Here is a 20,394-nt window from a genome sequence, read left to right as displayed (position 1 = left end):
GAGAATATGAAAGGATAGTGAAGACCATTGAAATATATACATATTTAAAATACACACACACACACACACACACACACACACACATATAATAAGAACCTACAGCAGAAAATACTACATACTTGAGTCCGAAGACACGGAGAAATCATATTGGTCAGTATTGACCTGGAAGCTTTATTCATGCTGGCTAACTTTCATATTGTCGGATGTATCTTTGTATGTTACCATGGAAGAAATTAGGTTTTACCCAACTGTTAGCCCTGTGATCTAGAACAATGAGTGGCCTGGAAAGAAATACCTACTGGTGTTCTAGTGGCATGAGCATCATGGAGAGTAACCAACTCCTTTTAGCTCTACAAAAGGGTATACATTCCTAATCTCATCATCTAGCCCAAACACCATGGCTGGCAAGGTCCTAGACTTCAGAGGAGAATCCAATAGATGACTCTGCTAAACGGTTACAGTACCCAACTCCCTCCTTAGTTCTTATCTCTGTATGAAGAGACACACATCATCTCCCAACTATCATCAGAGAAACGTTTTCAGTAGGTGGAAACTTATACAAAGCCTCACAACTGGTCAACTGTACAAAGAATAAGAGACCATGAGTTCCTCAGCGCTACACAGGACACCTGTACTGTACTGCCTTCCCTCCAAGACAAGCGGGTCGTCATGGGGGAAAAAAAAAGGTGCAGAAAGATTGGAAGAACCAGAGGTAGTAGACATCTGCATCGATTCGGTATTTTCTGGGCCATTGAACAGATGAACTTATAGCAGCTGTGACCACACACAAAAGACTTATTCCAACCAGCCAAAATCTAAGCATTCGTTAACGCAAAGCTCACAAGTTTCCACCCGCAACTGAAGAGCCACTGGCAATCAGTGACTTTTTGACGGAGAGCAAATTTTCATTTAGGGTGCTGCTTCTGAGGGGCCATCCATGTTCAGGCTGTTCTACACCCACGAGAACTGGCAGCACAGAGTGGGTTTGGTAAAACATGACTTTGGGAGGGAAATGGTGGGGAGGACGGGGGAAGAGCTAGATGGGAAGGAAATGAGCAACAGATTTGATCAAAACCACATTGTAGCCATGTATGAAACTCTCAAACCACTGGGAAATGGTTTAAAAACTTCTAAGTTGGCATTTATAGTAACAGGTGCTAAACAACCAGAATGCATTCTGAGAATGGCCCAGCTCTCTAATTTTGTCATTATGCAAAAAATACACTCAAACAGATTAAGGAGGCTCAGGCTTCATTAGACAGTGCAGTCCCAAGGGATCACTGTCGAGGATCCTGATCTAGATGTGTTATCTTGTTATCTATGATCTCTTCCTGAGAGTGAAGCCACTTAACCTTCAAGTCTCCACCGTGCTTACGGAGAAGCAACTATTGGTTTAACTACTGTTCCTCCTGAAGCGCTCTCTCTCTCTCTCTCTCTCTCTCTCTCTCTCTCTCTCTCTCTCTCTCTCTCTCTCTCCTCTCTCCCTCTCTTCCTCCCTCTCTCTCTTTCCTTATCCTCTCCATATCCCTATTTCTTCCTCCTTCCTATCTATCTATCTATCTATCTATCTATCTATCTATCTATCTATCTATCTATCTATCTATCTATCATCTATCATCTATCTATTATCTATTATATCTATCTATTATCTATCTATCATCTATCTATCTATCTATTATCTGTCTATCTATCTATCTATCATCTATCTCTCTCTCTCTCTCTATCTATCTATCTATCTATCTATCTATTATCTATCTATCTATCTATCATCTATCTATCTATCATCTATCTATCTATTATCTATCTATCTATCTATCTATTCTATCTATCTATCTATCTATCTATCTATCTATCTATCTATCTATCATCTATCTCATTTGCTGTGTAGATTTGCATTCATTTCTTTTTAAAAAAGGTTTCATGTGAGGTATGGTCAGGCAACTCAGATTAATCACTCTTCTCATTCTTGCAGAAGACCAAGATTCAGTTCCTAGCATCTATCTTGGGAAACTCACAACCACCTGTAACTTCAGCTCCAGGGGATTCAACACCTCCTTCTGCCCTTCACAGATATGCACATACATGAGCCATGAACTCACTCATACACTTAGATTAAGAAAAAAATCTTTAAATGTCTTGATAGTTTCTGTGCATGCTGGGCAGTTCAAGGCCATTTCCTTTCCCATGTTTCTACCTCATCTCTTTCAGTTTACAATGTTGAATCCCCTCCCATATCCTAGACCCTCACTCTTTAGTCCACAAGTTTTGTCATTCCATGTTTCTTTTGCAACTGAATTTTTCTGATCTAGCTTCTGCTCAACTGTGTTTAATTTGCTTCTAAACCTGTCCTCCACCAGGTTTTAAAACTTTATTACTGTGATCTTTACCTCTAGGAATTTTGTTTCATGAGCAGTTGAGTCACCCACAGTGCCAAGGTTTTTACAAATGTTCCATCCTGCCTTGGCCAGTTGTCATAAGAGAAAGCCATCTTCATTTTCCTAATTTTACCCTGCTGATATTAATAAGTGCCCAAATTCCCATTCCGTGCAGTTTTCATCCCTTGTGGATAAGAAATTATCAGCAGGTATGCCTCTTGTGTTTCTTCTGAAGCTTCTGATTGATCGTCATGTTCTTTATAATACTTATAGAGGAGAGAATATGTCATTACTAGATCTGTACTCATAATTCACCTTTTCCTAACTATACCCAGATATTTTTTCTAGGCACCGAGAATCCAGCAGAGTGAACATGGCAAGCATGCTTGCAGACTTCATGATGTTTGCGAACTCACATTTAAGAACAGTCTGCCCAGAGTCCTTTTTCTAGACATAATCACTAGAAGTATATAGCTTAAAAATTGATTTCACAACTACCTCAATCAGGGGTCTGAAAGCTATGTAATAGACACCTATTCCTCCTGATTTACAATAGAATGAATTAGTTGACACAGGTGAGCATGCAGGATCACTGGGAAGGACGGAGACCCCCGACTTTTGGAACAGACTGGAGCAAGTGAGGGGAGGCAGGAGGCAGCAACAGCATGCCCTGCTATAAATCCCACCCAGGGCTAACCTGCTGCTCACACTGCGCTCTGCTCCCCACAGCTTTCTGTGATCCTGCCAGAGACAACTCAGGAAGCCTCCACAGCGTTGCTGTCTCACAGAACACACTGGCTGTCCCTGCTGCTGTTACCACTGGGACACATTGCTCATCCCAGCCCTTTTGTAGCTGTAACTCCTGACTCCAATCCCATGTCTGGGTTCGGATCAGCTAAGCCTTAGCCACATGATCATTCTAATCGTATATAGGAAAGTCAGAAAACGATGCATCCAATAATGTCTGGAGAGTTCTGTAACAGCACGGTGGCTGTGTATCCAAATTAAAGTCACGTCATAAAGAATTTCTCCAGCATAGGATAGTCATGAAGTTAAAGCCTCTTTCCCCCACAGAAGTACTAAGTACCACTCCATCCTTTACTACAGTGACCTCCACTGGGCTTAGTCCTCTGCACGAATCCTTTCATATAGTGTGGTGTGTGTAGCACACTTGTTCTCTTCTTATAGGAGGAAACCGAAGTTTACAAAAGTTAGAAGCTCCGCATACCCCCCAGAAGCAGTATGGTCTGGAGCTAAGCCTCTAACCAGAGTCCTGACCACAGAACCAAGCCTAACAAACCCACCTCCTGTGTCTCCCCAACTGCCTATGCCCCCTCCTTAGGGTTTGGATAAAGAGCTTTTCTTGCCTACTGGTGAGACACTGGTGCCATCATTAAAATTAAACTTCCATTGTAAATGGTCTTTACAAATGATCATTAAAATTCAGGAAACTGTACAAGGTGTTGGCTCACGCAGACTGGTTGCCGCTCATTGCTGGTAACATACCCATGGTGCATTTCACTCATTCAGCACCTTTTCCAATGCTATCCTCTCGGTTTGCCTAATGCCTGTTAGAAACGAATTCTCAGGAACAGCATTCTAAACCAAGATGTCTGTCCTTCCCTCTTAGCCAGAAGGATAGAGTTATCCATTGGTCCGTTGCATTCCAGACACTGTGTGGACACTGGGGGGGTCCCCCAAATGGGGTCTGTGGACACTGGGGGTTCCTTCTACCAAATGGGCTCTGCTTTGCTACTTGGACCCCTAAATAGGTGTGTGTGGGGAATTTGATTTGAAAGCAGCTTTTAAAATCATGGAGCTGGAGAAATAGTTCAGCAGAGAACTTGCAGGTCTATAGAGGGCCTGAGCTCGATTTCCACCCCTTATGGACTGTTCAAAAACTGCCCATATCTCTAGCTCCGGGGCTATCTCATATCTCTGGCCTCTGTAGGCACTGGAACTCACAGGCAATACCCCTCCCCCCACATGCATATAATTTAAAAATAAAAAATATAAATCTTAGATTGTGACTTATAGCTTGCCAGGCAGACTCTAAACCACTCTAAAAGCTACATCAGTGTACTAAAGCACCCCACACCTTCCAAGGCCTCAGCCCTCTTGGCTCTGTAAGGAGATCTTCCTGGCAGGCCAGGGAGGAGAATTCTTAGTAGAAAATGCACACCAGTGCACAGTCATTCAAACAGACTGACTAACAGAGAGGATATAACCCCTCCTCTTTGTGAACAGAGGGCTTCATGATCTCTCAACCCCAGTCTTGATTTAGATAATCTACTCTATCAGTACTGGTGTTTTGTTAGTTGAGCTGAATATTTCTCTAAACTTTCTTACTATTTTAACAGTCACATAAGAACCTATCAATGCTATGGTCCCCATCTCCACACTGAAATCTAATGTAATCTCTATACTACTGTGCTGGCTTGGCTTATGTTATGTTGACACATAAAATAGAGTCATCTGAAAAGAGGGAACCTCAACTGAAAAAAAAATGCCCCGTAAGATCCAGTTATAGGACATTTTCTTAGTGATCAAGGAGGGCATAGCCCAATGTTGATGGCTTCCTCTGTCCCTGGGTTGGAGATCCTGGGTTCTATAAGAAAGCAGGTTCAACAAACCAGGGGAAGCAAGCCAGTAAGCAGCACCCTCCATGGCCTCTGCTTCAGCTCCTCTCTCCAGGTTCCTGCCTTGCTTGAGTTCCTGTCCTGACTTCCTTAAGTGTAAGCCAAATAAACCCTTTCCTCTCCAACTTGCTTTTTGATTTTTTTTTTTTTTTTTTTTTGTCACAGCAATAGAAACCACCTATTGACTAAGACAACCGCCATTGGGTTGATCTGGCAATGACTCATCTCGTGTAAACCAGGAGAATCTCAAGAAATGGTTGTCAAGCTATTCAGAGGCACAGTACAAGAGGCCTATGCCTGCCCAAGAAACACCCGAGCTTTGTGTCATGCGTTTGCTCTCTAGAAGCTTCTCCTATTAAGTGTCTCCTATTCACTCCTCTCCATCAAAGTTCAGTTCTCCTAGTAATGAAAGCAAGGCCAGTAAGCCCTGAATGCCTCACTGTGCTCTCTCTCCCATCTTGGTCCTCAGTGATGCCTCATCTGGCCTTGGGCACACATTCTCAGCTCACTCCCCTCCCCCAACTTCTTGCCCGCAAAGTAGAGTTTCTTCTCTCCTTTCGGTTGCTTGCTTTCAAATGAAACTTCGGGAGAAAATTGACCTGGGGAATAAGTCTATGGTAATGACTCAGGAAGAGCTTTGCTGCCATTACATACATAGCTGCATTTGTTTGCCTGTTTGAACTGTGCTTTATAACTGAAAATCAAAGATGGACTCCAGAACTCTTTCTGGTTCTTAACAGATTTCTGTAAAGAAAGATAGTGTAACACAAGATATGAATGGCTATAGAAGGTATTTTCTGCTGCATTTTTTTTAGTTTAATTTAATTTGATTTTTATTGCCCCCTCCCACAATCTTTCCCCCCATCCCCACTTCCCTTCTTCTCTGAGTGGGTGTGGGCTCCCTGGGTATCCCTCCACCTGGCACATCAAGTCTCTGTGGGACTAGACATGTCCTGCCCCACTGAGGCCAGACAAGGCAGTCCAGCTAGAAGAATATATCCCATGGTCAGGTAACAGCTTTCGGGATAGCCCCCATTCTAGTTGTTTGGGACCCACATGAAGGTCAGGCTGAACATCTGCTACATATGAGTGGAGAGGCCTAGGTTCAGCCCATGTATGTTCTTTGGTTGGTGATTTAGACTCTGAGAGCCCCAGGCGTCCAGGTTAGTTGACTCTGTTGGTCTTTCTAATGAGGTAGTTTCTGTCCTTCTAAGACATTGAAGATCCAGTCAGCACACAGTTTTCAGAGGGAGCTTGAGAAAAACTGTAAACGAATTCAAATTGTATTTGAGAAACAAAAGGAAAGGAACCTCTCTGGATGCTGTTCTTGCTTTGAGCATCTATGGTGTATGTCAGATCACCAAAGATTTAGTGGGTTCAAACTAACCCTTTGTCATCCACAAGGATTCTGTGGACTGACTGAGTTCACCTGGATGGTCCTTCTGCTTATGTGGTTTTGCTTACAGCAATGACCTTTTGAGGACTCTTGATGTATCTAGATTGTCTATGATGGCTCAAGCACACATCTTGTTCCTTTTCAAGAGAGGCAAGGATGCTGAAATCTGTCATTCTTCTACCTGTCACTGCCAGCATGCTTAGAAAACTCGACCACTATCATTCTTTCTTCTTGTTCATTCTCCATTGATTCTCTTCAGCAGAGCTCCAGGGTCCACACAACTTAAGAAGCTTAAGAACAGAGGTTCCCAGGCCTGCCTCCCTGCCTTTATGTTTCTTGGTTTTTTGGGTTTTGTTTTTTTTAATTTTGAGTTTTATGCAAAACTCATCCACCATCCCCAACTCTTCCCAGATCCACCCTGTAGCTGTTTTGAGTTCATGTGTGCAGCTATCCAGCTGTGTACAGATGTTCCCTTGCAGTAATCTCCCACCTCTGCTTCTTAAGTTCTTCCATAATGATCCTTGAGTCTTGGAAGGTGCTGTGTGGGGGATATATATTCTCTTTAGAACCAAGCACTCTGATGTGTCTTATGCTCTGCATCTTAGCCAGTCATGGGTCTCTGTGTTAATCACTATCTATTGCAAATACAAGCTTCTCTGATAAGAGTCGATATTGATTACAACCCCAACCAAGACCCTTGCTGGTGGAGGTAAGAAGAAGTAGAGTTAACGACACAGAATCCAGGAGTCAGGCAAGTGGCAAAAGCAGACTGGGATATTGCAGGAACTGGGTAAAACTTCATACCCTCCTCCCAGCATCTCATTGACTCCCAAGTAACCAGATGTGGCACTGTCTCTTTCTCATTGGCTTGCTCCATCGCCCTATCTGCTATCAGCGATCTTTAGATGTCCTGGCAGATTCTAGGTTGACTCTGGGAGGGAGTATCAGCTGCACATGCCTGCTTGGCTAAGCTCCTCCTACAAGGTGAGAGAAGCATAGAACTATGAGGATAATGATAAGGCATTAGGAATCAGTTAATTACTATGTCCATTAAGCAATATACCAGCAGTAATAGGCTTTCCCCTGTGGTCTCTTGCCTCTCTAGTTACAGGTTCATGGCCTGATAATTGTATCAGGTATAAGTATCATCTTACCGTGTTGGATTTAAATCCAAGCAAAAGGTGGTTGATAATTCCAATGATGTTCGTGCCACTATTACACCAATAAGCATGTATTTCTAAAGGAGAAAGGTAGCCATCAGTCAGACTCAGCTTTGAGTTCTGTAAGCTACAACAATGACTGGCTGCCAGAACTTCTTAAGACTTGGAGGGAAAGCTATTCATCAGCTAAATCAATGCACAGGACTGGCTAACCCAGACTCAGCATGGAAATTAGCTAAAACTGGAAGATAGAGTGTGCTAAGAACCTTCTCCAGGAACTAGCGTCCAAGCTGTCCCACTTTTGCCACACAACAGGTCATGAAATCCATCTTCTTTGGGTAGGGACAAGCTTTTTTCTATTTAGATAATTTATTTAATTTGATTTTTTTTTTTAAAAAAAAAATGATGATTTCCTCAAAGCATTTACCAGTGTTGCTTTCTAGTAGCCATGTGTTTATTTCCCTAAAATAATAAAAAATTTTGCAGGTATTTTCTTATAAAATATAAAAACAATTTCAGATGATTTAGGCAATTAGAGGCCTGCCCTGAAGTTTACACATAATTAACAAACACAAATTATCATCCTTTCCGAGCAAGCATTGTTTGTTTAACACCTAAAAATCAGTTTCCCAAAGAACCTTCCATCACAAACTGAAGTTTGCAAATGTTGTCAGGCTATGAATATTATCGTATATAATGAGTCTGGAGGAACTCTAAGGTGTCAGAGATAAGAAGTTTTCTTTGAATTAAAGTATTGCTGTGTTAAGTGGTATGGAATATGCTTTCATTATTATGTCGATTTATTGTATGTCCACACACACACATGTGCACGGACACACATGTCCCAGGACAACTCATGGGGCTTGGTTCTCTCCTTTCACCGTGATCCCAGGGGTCATGAAGTTCCGTTGTCTAGCTTGGCAGCAAATGCCTTTACCCTCTGAGTCATCCTCCTGGCCCAAGGGTGGGGGGGGGGGACGTTTTCTAAGCTTATCTGAATATGAAAAGTTTTGTCTCAAAGCATTCCCAGAATCTGAAGTTCTGGGTGGGGGTGGGGCTTTCTATAGCTTCATGAGCTGTAGAGGTCATGCTGCTTTGGAGTGTCTTTATGCTCCATGCTTTGCAAAATGCTCGTGGAAATAAATTCTGCACCTAAAGCACGGAAGTCACAATCATAGCGTGACAGAAGGAAACTGTTTTTGCTGTTGCGATGTGCCCTGGAATCTATGTGCTTTCCGGCTCCTTTATACTGAACACAGGTCTCCACACAAGCTCCTCCGTCTTCCTACGGTTGCCCAAAGCAGATAAGATTATGAAAACTCCCATTTTAAAGATGGGGAAACTGAGTCCTGAAAGGACACACATTTATGAGTTGGGGTTAGAACTAGGGCGTTGGTTTCTACAATTCCGTTGTCCGTGCTCATCTATAGCTCTGTGTCGCCTTCCTTTCTGAATATCAAGTGAGTTCCCAGTTCTGAGCATGCATGTTTCAGCTCAAATCATAGGTCCGTAATGTCAGAGAAAATGACGTTTTAAAAAATACTGCAATAGGCCAGGGTTTGCTTTTGTTTGTTTTATTTGTTTTGTGTTTTATGTGTAGCTCAGACTGGCCTCCAACTCACAACCTTCTTGTCTGTGTTATGATTATAAACATGGCCACATACACCCAGTTTAAGTGTTTCCATGCATCTTAGGTGATTTGATGCTCATAATAACTGAAGAAGCAGAATACTGGACATTTAAAAAAACCCGTTTTCATACTGAATGATTCACAAACATAAACTACTCTCAGGCGATTCTTCAGGCAATCAATGAATTCTGAAGAACGGCCTGTTTCCTTTGTGTTTCTCTACAGAATTGCTTCATGAGTATTCCAAATCACCAGGCTTATTGTGACTGAACTGTTCTTTCTCCAGCTTATTAAACAGCTACTCAGAGTTCCAGAGACCTGTCAGCTTAGGGCACATGTCTATCAAACCCTATATTCCACTGGCAATGTATCTTTCTTGATCATGAAGAAATATAGATGCAATAAGTGGGAGTTAACAAGGCAGCTTGAGTTTATTTATTTATTTACACTATGCAACTTCAATGTAAGAAAACTCTCCAGAAAAACACCCTGACTTCTCAAGTCATTTCAAGAGGACGACCTGAGCACCGTCCACAGCCCACAGGGCCACTGAAGGTTGACATGCTGTATCTACGGAAGCTTTGGACTATTTGTGATGCCTGTGTCTCCATCCCTACTCTTGGAGGGCAACTAGTCAATACAGCCTCAACATGAAAAAATGGAGCACTGAGATAAGCAAGCTTTGTTCAAAGGCTGCCTCTGCCACTTTGTTGCTATGGGACTTGGGCAAGCCACTTTGTTGCTTCCTGATGCTATTGTTTATGCGCTATGTGTTGCTGTGGCTTGTTGGACAAGTTATTCAATGCCTTTGAAAACAGGGTTGAAACTGTGTCTAGATCAGAGATGCTTGTGAATGGGGAATGACTCTACATACATGAGGTGGGTAAGACAGGATCTGTCTTCAGGCCGCAGAGATAGCTTTTTATCCTTTCCTCATCACCACCACGATTAGCATCATCAACGTCTCATCATTACCCCCAAACGCTCAGACAAACCACAGAACATCTGTGCTTTACAACTATGGAGTCTGAGTTTCAAGGTGACCTGACTCTGGACTCTGAAGGATCATGATGGCATCTAACACATCCTAAAACAATGGTCATGGTTGAGTGTTCCCTGAGCACTACACAGACTCCCCTTTAAAGAAGAGACAGGTTTTCTAACCCCTTCCAGCCACCTGGGAATTTGGGTTTAGATGTGGAAAGTTGCACTAGGATCTAATTAGCACAAGAGAAGCATTCAATATAACTGGCAACAGAACCTGATTTTATAGAATTGGATATAATCCATAGAGTAACAGAGAAATAAAAGTTATATAAAATTAAAACAATATATAAATGTCTAATTCCCTATTTCTGAATATTAAAAAAAGAGAAAGATCAGAACTCTGAAAGCCAAAAACATATCAAGGAGATTTCTGAAGATAAATCATGATGGGAAGTTGAAAGAGAAAAGTTGAAACTGAAAAATAAACCTTAGCTGTCTAATTCATAAAGGCTTCATGGAAAACTAATGAGCTCAGGGGAAAATGATGAGTCCAAATGGGTGGCTCGTTTCTGCCAAGGATGAGATGATCCCACGTGTCCTAGGACTGGGGACAATTTAATCACTCCCATTGGTGAGATTTTTGAATGCAACATTATTAATAATATTAGGGAATTCCAGGACTCCAAAGATTAGCTGAAGGTGTTAAAGTAAAAGCCAGGGAGAACATCACTTCTAACACCAAGTAATGACACGCAGACCAGAATCCAGCATCTGCCTGCTCAGGAATGGGAGATGCTGAAGACATCTGTCCTCAAGAAGCATTCATTCATCTTCCTCAAAGGTGAGGACATGTCTCTGAGAGGCTCCACCCAGCGGCTGATTTAGACAAATGAAGACACCCACAGCCCAACAGCGGATGGAGCTTGGGGACTCTTACAGAAGAATAGGGAAAAGGATTGCAGGTCCTGAAGGGGATAAGAATTCCCCAGGAAGACCAATAGAATCAACTAACCTGGACCCTTGGGGCTGCCTTGTCTGGCCTCAGTGGGAGAGGATGAGTGTTGAGAGAACTGACAGGCCCCCCCCACCCGCTCAGAGAAGGGGATGGAGATGGGGGAAGAAGGATTGTGGGAGGATGTGACCGGGAGGGGGCAGTGAGAGGCATGTAAAGCGAATAACTAAAAAAATAATAATTTTTTTTAAAGGTGAGAGTGTGATTGCATGGTGTTTGCAGCTAACCCACACGAGGCTGCACACAGCAAGGACAAAAATATTATTTTTCTAATGTGTCCCTTTACAACAAGAACCCCAGCCGCCCTTCAAATTTGTCTTCAGTGACACCACTGTGCTCTGAAAATTTGTCATCTTGGCCACAGGAGTCAGCCCACACACTCTATCTTTCCTTGCATGCCCTTTGGGATTCCAGGAAACACACCGGTGTGTGCTACGAGGTCTGCTATTGGCCAAGGCCAGAAATAGCAGAAAGGCACAGCACCCAATTGCACAGGCAGTAGCTGCTCAGTGCCTGACCTGGCTTCCAAGTCCCATCTCTGACTCCTTGATCCCTCGGCCTCAGTTTTAACCTCAGTACCCTTGAGATGCAACTAGTATTTACCTCACGCGTTTGTGTAACCCAAATCCTGTTTAAAACTTTATCACCGCACCGCGGCATCCCTGTAGACTTTTAATGTAAGGAGCAGCGGAGGAAAATCCCACAGGTTGCCTCAGTGATGTCTGTCAGCGGACACACTCCACGTGTAGTTAGAGTGGACACACTCCACCTGTAGTTAGAGTGCTCGCTCGCTCTCTTGCTCGGGGCTTCATTTCCATCAGCTCCGAAGCTGCACTTAGCTTAGGTGACATTTTACTCAAGTGAGCCATCAGTTTAGTCCTCTTGATTTATGAGTCCACTTACATTCCCCTTTGAGCACCCATTCTGAGCGGTGAGAGAAAAATCAGTGGATTTAGAGCCCTGCTCGCACTTCCCAGGTGACAGACACAGTCCCAGGGGGACTGGACTGGAGCAGCACTGTGTGATGCCTGGGGGGTGGGGGGGCTGGAGGGGTGGGGGCACCTAGTCCTTGCTTCCCTCAGCTGAGATAGGCCGTGATGCCTGGGGTTCCGGTTCATCAGCGAAGTTGACTGCTATGTGTCTTGACTCCCATCTGAAAGTTCCTTCGGATCCAGCTTTCTGGCAACTTCCTGCGTACCTAGTACCTTGAAGCTCTCTCAGAGGTGGGCCGGATCCTGCACCTTCGCAAGCCCCACGTTTGATGGGTGACCCATGCATCCTCCAGGCAAGCTTTCCAACTTGCTCGTTTCTTGAGCTCTCAGTGGACAGAAAAACTGTTTCCGGCCTTCTTACCCGGACCTGGATTGCTTTCCCTACCCTCATCTCCTGGGGATTCTAGCCAGGAACCCCATTTTGAAGCACAGGTGCCCACATCCACCCTGCTTTATCTTTCCCTCTCCGCTGCTCCTTGAGCCTGGAGGCCGTGAAGGACTCGTTGCTATTGGCTTCTTGGCCCTAGCATCCCTAAACAGAGAAAATGTCACGGATATTGTGGAGAAGGGTGGGGGGAGGCGAGGACACATCAAGAAAAATCAAATTGCTTTCTCCATAATCTTGATGAGTCATAGCACCGGATAACAGGTACTTAGCCTTCCTCTAAGTGCGTTTTATGTGTTAACTATTTAATCACCAGAACTGTTCTATCTGGAGAGAATTACTGACCATATCCTTCTTAAATGGTGCCCATCCACTATCATCATCATCATCATCATCACCACCACCATTATCATCATTACTGTTACCCCCACTGTCGTCGTCATCATCATCATATTAGCCAACTAATCAGGCAATATTTCATTCTCACGTTCTAGAGGGAAGATGGAGGCTCAAACAGGTTAAAGTAACTTGCCCAGACCAGTGGGGGTGCCTACTGCCAATCTGGACATCAGTCCCACAGGGGGTGGTTTTAAATTCTGGGCCTCTATCCACCCTTTACCTTCATCTTCTTGTATATACACCAAATAGTTGCTCAGGTCTCCCTTAGACTCTCATTGTAGCTTCACCGAATCAGCAGGGTCCCCAAATCTTCACCACCTGCCTGTATCCCTTGCCCCTGTTTATCCCCAGAACCTGCCTCCTGCACCTCTCTTTTATGTTGAATATCATTACCTCACTTAGATGGTAAATGACTAGTCCTCGGTGAACCTTCATACACTCCAGTCAGACTGTTGCCCGTCTGAGAAAGAAAGACATGCCCTAATCAAAGATGTCTAGCTAGACAGCTGCTGCCCCACTCAGTGGAGACCCCAGCCCAAATCTGAATCATCTGAACCCTGGTGATCTCATTCTCCAACAAGGATGGAGCCAGACGCGGTGGTGCACACCTCAGCATTTGTCGAACTGAAGCAGGAGGTCCCTAGGAGTTTGGGGGTTAGCCTGAGCTACACACTGAGTTCACAGCCAGCCTGGGCCAAAAGTGAAACTCTAACTCAAAAAACAAAACCAAAAACAAGTGAGCTGGAGAGATGGTTCGTTGAATAAAGCTCTTGATATGCCAAGTTGACCTCCAGAGGTTGAATCCTCAAAATCCACATAAAATGGATGGATGGATGGATGGATGGATGGATGGATGGATGGATGGATGGATGGATGGCTCAATGGCTGGCTGGATGGCTAGATGGATGGATAGATGGATGGATGGATGGCTGAATGGATGGATGGCTGAATAGCTGAATGGCTGGCTGAATGGATGGATGGATGGATGGATGGATGGATGGATGGATGGATGGATGGATAGATGGATGAATGAATGAAAGCTGGACTTTTATGGCATGCTGCCTGTGCTCCTCCTGCTTAAGACACAGAGGGAATTCCAGGACAAGTTGATTAGATGCTAAAAGAATAGAACTCCAGCTTCAGTGAGAGAAATCTTGCCTCACAACACAACACCAACATCTAGCTTTCACAAGCACACACATGTGCATGTCTCCCTGTGTGCACTTGGGCTCACATGCATGCAAATACATATACACATGCATGTGCGTCATTACAGTCAGACACATGCACAGCACACACACACACACACACACACACACACACACACACACACACACACACACTACTGAATACATAAATAAACAAATCCAGGCTGATCTAGAGCATACAGTAAGATAGATCATAACACCTGGCACACAGGAAGCCTAAATGAGAAAGTCAGCTTCATGTTTTAAGTAAACCTTTGAAAATATAGGCGCATTCTAACCAGCAATGACATGAACTTACGCTGCGCACATGAAGTGAAACCTTCTATCAAGGTCCTGTGTCTCCAGCCATTGTTACTGCTTGGTAATGTGTGCCACACAAGGAATATACTAAATCTGGGGCATTTATCCTTAACAAGCCGTGGCTGCCTGTTTAGATTTGTGTCTACTGGGGTCAACTCAATCAGTTCTTCTCTGGAATAACAAAATATAGAATACTAAACTCATGCATTTACTAATAATGTCAAACGCTGTCATCCACCTGCTCGCCCTGAGCTCAGCCTTGCAGTCTCGTGATGAAGGAGCCCTTGCCTTGTTCTGAGCAAGTTCCCATGTTTTTGAGATGCTGATGATCTAGCCCACAGATCCCAGGCAAGCCCTAGGCAGAGCTGGACTCAGCACTGTGATGTGGCCATCTGAATCGGAATCCAAAGCTTTTGTTCTCATCGTTTCCAAACAAAAGCTATAAATGATGAATCATAACGAGGTGACTTTGCCTCTGTCTTTATACTGTTTCCTGCTTCCCAACAAATTGCAGATTAATCCAAGTCACATGACCCATTAAACATTGCAATATACAGGCAATGAAAACGAGATAGAGCAAGTCTAAATAGGATTGCTTTCAAGGCCAAAGAAAGGAGAATCCCGGGGGACTTCTCCGTCATCTAAGCAGGAACAGAGTCTTTTGGCGTGTGACCCTCAAAGCAAATTATTAAAATCTGGAGCATGGATTCTATTTAAGTCTTCTGTGAATATAATCCCTGGCCCTCTTCAGTAGAGTGATAAGGGTTAGTACTCCATTGACATCTTAATTAAAAAGTCAAATTTCCCAATATAAATATTTCATGTTGAGCGAGCTATTTCTTCATCAATTCACATTATTGTACCCAGTAACCTGCGTTTATTTGCCAGTCTCCCAGGGGCTTTAGTTAGCAGACTTCCTGGGGTGGGGGTGGGGGTAAAGTGGTTCTTTGGAAATAATAATAAAATAAAGGCAGACTCAACAGATAAAGGATGCGTCAGTGTACAGAAATCTTTATGGCTTTACCAGAATGGAACCCCGCACCCACACTCTTTTATAGACCTGATTAACATGGAATTTTCTCCAAGCAGATGGAGCATGAAAATTGCTGCCCCTCAGAATTCGTTGTCTAAGCAGGTTCAACTCCTCCCGCGTTTGCTTTCTCTGTTATTCTTCTTACCATATGCATTCTAGCTATGGCATGCGCCTCTAGGTGCCAGAGGCAGGAAGATTTCAATTTTAGTGTCTGTCTTCTTCGTACTTTACTTGAAGCAATTTGCTTTACCACATGGAGTGAACAAAGCTGCTATGTAATTTTTTCTCCCCCAAAAGAATAGGATAGCTATTATGGACGGTGCCTTCATTACTGGGTAGACTGTTTATTTTTTTTTTCCTCCCTTTTACTGAAGGGCATAAAAGAGAGGGTGATTTCAAATCGGATGGTGCATAAAACACTTTCCAGCATTTCTGCCACTGTTTCCAAACACATAACGCTTCCTAGAGGGTATTATACTGAATGCAGCAGGGCTATGCTGTTTGTTGGTTGGTTGGTCTGGTTCGTTTGGGCTCCCATGTGCTAATCTTTCGGCTTGTAAATATCAATTAAAATACGACCTCTGACTTCCCAGATGCATTCTCTATGTCAAATCCTGGCTGTCCTTCTTCCTCAGGAGACTGAATCCTCTCTTATATAATGTCCTTTATGTGCTCGGATAGCATTGAGCCACTGCAGTGCCCATCCTTCTGTCTCTGCAATATCAGCTTCATTCGTGCTGGTTTGAGAGATGCTACGCCCTTCCTGAGATGTGAGCTTCACTCACGCCTGAGGCTTTGTGAGAAGCTAAGCAGACACTGTTGGTATGACATCCATGGTGTCACTGAGGAACGGTTGCTAAAGGAGGGACAGCTGAGAGTACAATAGGAGAGAAAAGCCATCTTGACCAATTCTTCAGGCTATTTGCCATTTAGTTTCCTTTGGTGGTGAGGACAACGAGTGGAGCATTTGAAGAGCTGTCATGGCAAAATATTTTCACACCTTGAAATCCCAAAGCATTTGGGAACCCTGGCATGCAACAGTAGTGATAACCACCATGATGAACATTGATCTCTCCCTCATTCCCTGACCCGATCATCCCACCGGCTCTAGGAATCATCATGTTTCACGTAACAGATGAGGAGGCTGGGGTTTAGAGGACTGGAATTATGCAGGTAGGATTCTAATGCAAACGTCTCTGAGTTTATCACATCTGCTTTTGATCACGTGGCAACGCTATCTCCTATGGGGGGAGGGGCAGTGCACACAGAGCACAGTCAACCATGGGGTAGAAACAACAGGCTCAAAAGTTGTCCCTGCCGACAACGGGTTGGAAGAAGATGGCAGATCATCTCACCAACTGTGTACGTGATCAGCTCCTTCCAGGCCTCACCAGAACTCCTTGCTGACCTCTTGGCAGGCTCTTGGTTGTAAAGAAGTCAATAATGAAATGGCTTCTGATGGATAGGGGCCAAGATGGGTATGGGGTGAGATGGCACTCGGAATTTTTTCAGAATAACTAGAGAGACCCGAGGCACCAATACTTCTCTGCCTTAAATACTCGGGCTGACTAGTCCTAGGGAGGAGGCTGTAGGGGAAAACAAAAAGCTCAGATCAGGTCTTGGCGGGTAATAAGACAGGGAGAATGGCCTCTGCATCCGTCTCCTGATGTCCTTTGATTTTACCTTAACTCTTCCATGCATGGGAAGCGCCCTGGCTTGCTGGTTTGCTTCCTCTCCAAGCTTGCTGGACAGCAGCATATGCGTTTGCTTCATTTGATCCCAGAAGTACATTTATAGACAGCTACAAGCACCTCCTGTACCTCATGCTGAGGGATCATTGCAGAAGAGAGGGCAGAAAGGCCACAGAGCTGGAGAATCAGGGAGTTTGCTGTAAGATTCTGCCTCCTAGCAACATCAGAAGCTACACCCAGAGAGTCTCACTAACATGACTGCCTAACCTGAGCTAAACAAGGACAGCAACACATATACTAAGATGAATGGAGGAAAACCACCAGGCCTCCATGAAGAACTACAGGCAACTAAGGAATGTTGAAATCGATAGAGACAATCTTCCCTGGGAGGAGTATACCAACTTGTTATCCAATACCAACCAAATGGTCAGCCTTGAAAACATACATCCAAGTAATACTATACACATTGAGCAGGTTATATTTAGGAATATACATATATCATATATATATATACATATATATCATATACATTATATACTTCATATATATCACATATCATACATTATATACATATATCATATATCAATCATACATCTTATACATCATAACATCATATATATCATATGCATACACATCATATAGATCATATACTTCACATATTTCATACATCACATACATATATCATATATCAAATATCAATCATACATCTTATACATCATATATATCATATGCATATTCATCATATACTTCATATACATCATATGTCATATACATATATCATATATGAATCATACATCTTATACACCATAACATCATATGTATCATGTGCATCTACATCATATGCATCTACATCATATACATCATAATGTTTTATATATATATATATCATATACATACACATACATATGTAACAGTAATTACTGAATAAAATAGCATCAGTTTGAAAGAGAGCAAGGGGGCATATTGGAGGGTTTGGAGGAAGGAAAGAGAAGGAGAAAGTCATGTTATTATAGTAATCTCAAATGTAAAGAAGTAATTTAAACAATAGTTTAAAATGAGAGCAGTAGCCAAGGGCAGAGCATTTGCCTAACAAAATGTTCTGCTCAGCAGCCTCACTTGTGAGATATACTCCATCGCACCCCAGTGCCCCTAATCCATGGCCCTTTGCTCTCAGCTGAGGTCACTTCATCCTCACCACGGGAAGTAGAGGTGGGCATCACTGGCCACACCCAAGAGAGAACCAAACCAAGGGAAGTAGATGCAAAGACTGCAAATATCCCATGCCTCCTGAACCCAGAGCCATGCTTGTTTGGGGGGTTGGTCCCTCACCCCCAGATCTCTTGTTTTAGTCGAGTGTTTGGGTAAGTGCTTTTCACACTATTGACTGGCCTTTCCGCTTGTTCCCTTCAGTTATTTGCTGTTTCCTGAACACTCTCTACAGTGATCTCCTAGTAAATTCCTCCCCAGATGTTCACTGAAGGCGCCACCCTCTTTCCCAGAACTACTTTCAAATTGAGCTCACAATGAGCTGTGCACACCAACTCCTACTCTTGGAGACATCTATTTTGTTCTCTCAGAAGACCCCCAAAACATTTCTAGGTCTTTAAGTGTCTTTGAGTCACATGGGAAAGATGCATTCAAACTCATTAATAAGACCACACTGAGGAAAAAGCATTTAGATTGACGTGTCTGTATCCAGTGGCTACTGTAGATGTGAAGTTTACTCCAGGGGGTTCTTAATGAGTAATCTATCCAAGAGTGCCTTTGAAGTGCATTGGCCTTTTCTCTTCCCTCTGTGACCCGGTGTCTATCCAGCTCTGTTAGATATAAATATAAAGCATAACAGAGCATGGCTGCACTAAGGAGAAGTGGAGGATAGTGGAGCTGCTCTGCGGCCAGCAGCCATTCTGTATCACTTGAGACCCAGTTGTCTGAAATAAAATAAAGAGAACCTAACAGAGACAAAGTCACACAGAGATGAGATTAGATGGTGACCTCGGCCTATGTCCGATCATTTCAAAGGCCCCTTCACAAGGAGATTGTGTGGCCCGGTAAAAGTCAGGGGAACCGACATTGCCAAATGATGATGAACTCATTAAGTTGCACTGCTGCCTGGGTCACTTTCCTGTTTGTGTATAAAAGCTGCTACTATAGTTCTATGCTCGGCGCTGAGGCCATGAAAGGGAGAGTAGACTGGAGGTGACGGAAAGAATTTCCAAAAACCATTTCTTCCATCCCCATGGATGATATCATGGAAACAGAGCAGGCTGCAAGCAGCAGAGGAGGCAGAAATTCTTGAGTTGCCTTGGGATAAATGAATGACCTTGGACAACTGCACATTGTTGAATTCTGTGCTCTTTCTTTTAAATCCAGCATACCACAAGAAAATATGTCAGTGTTCACGTGCCGGGTACAGTCTGACCTCTTAAGGACTTCAGGAAAATGCCAGCTCACTCCTTAGAGAGCTGAAGTTTTGAAAAGATGATCATACTTCATTTCCTTTAGAGCAGCAGTTCTCAGCTTTCCTAACACTGTGACCCTTTAATGCGGTTTCTCATGTTGTGGTGAACCCCCTCCCCACCATGAAATTATTTTTTGCTGTGGCTTCATAATTGTAATTTTGCTACTTTTATGAATTATAATGTAAGTATCCGTGTTTTCCAGTGGTGACCCCAGAGAAAAGGCCCTTTAACCCCCAAAGGGATCATGACCCACAGGTTAAGAACCACTCTTTGGAGCCACACAAACTTCTTAGCCTTGTGTGTTTACAAATTTTGTATTTCTGCTGAAATTAAGCATCTTTTACTTATTTCTTTTCTAATGTTTGACTTATTATCAGCAGGAATATCAGTTGAAAACCAATAGTGTCAAGTCCTTATCTTTTTCATTATAACTCTATACATTTGAGTTAGCTATCCAGCCCCTTGTGTACCTGCTGTTAAGACACAACCCTCACCACGGGTACATAAAGAAATGAAATCCTTTAAACATTCAATGCTCAAAGACAGTGCCTTGTTTTCCTTCTGGCAAGGTAGAACCTAAACATCAATAAGAATTCTAACTATGGAAGACGCAGACCGAAGCCAGGGGGAAACACGGAGAGTAATGTGAAGGTTAGACTCTTCCAAAGGCTATCAAGTTTAAAAGTTATTTCACAGTTGACTTGAAAGATAAATGGAACCAGTAA

This window comes from Mus pahari, chromosome 9 (assembly GCF_900095145.1).
Source record: "Mus pahari chromosome 9, PAHARI_EIJ_v1.1, whole genome shotgun sequence".
Classification (NCBI taxonomy): Eukaryota; Metazoa; Chordata; class Mammalia; order Rodentia; family Muridae; genus Mus; species Mus pahari.
Note: the sequence above shows the minus strand (reverse complement) of the source record.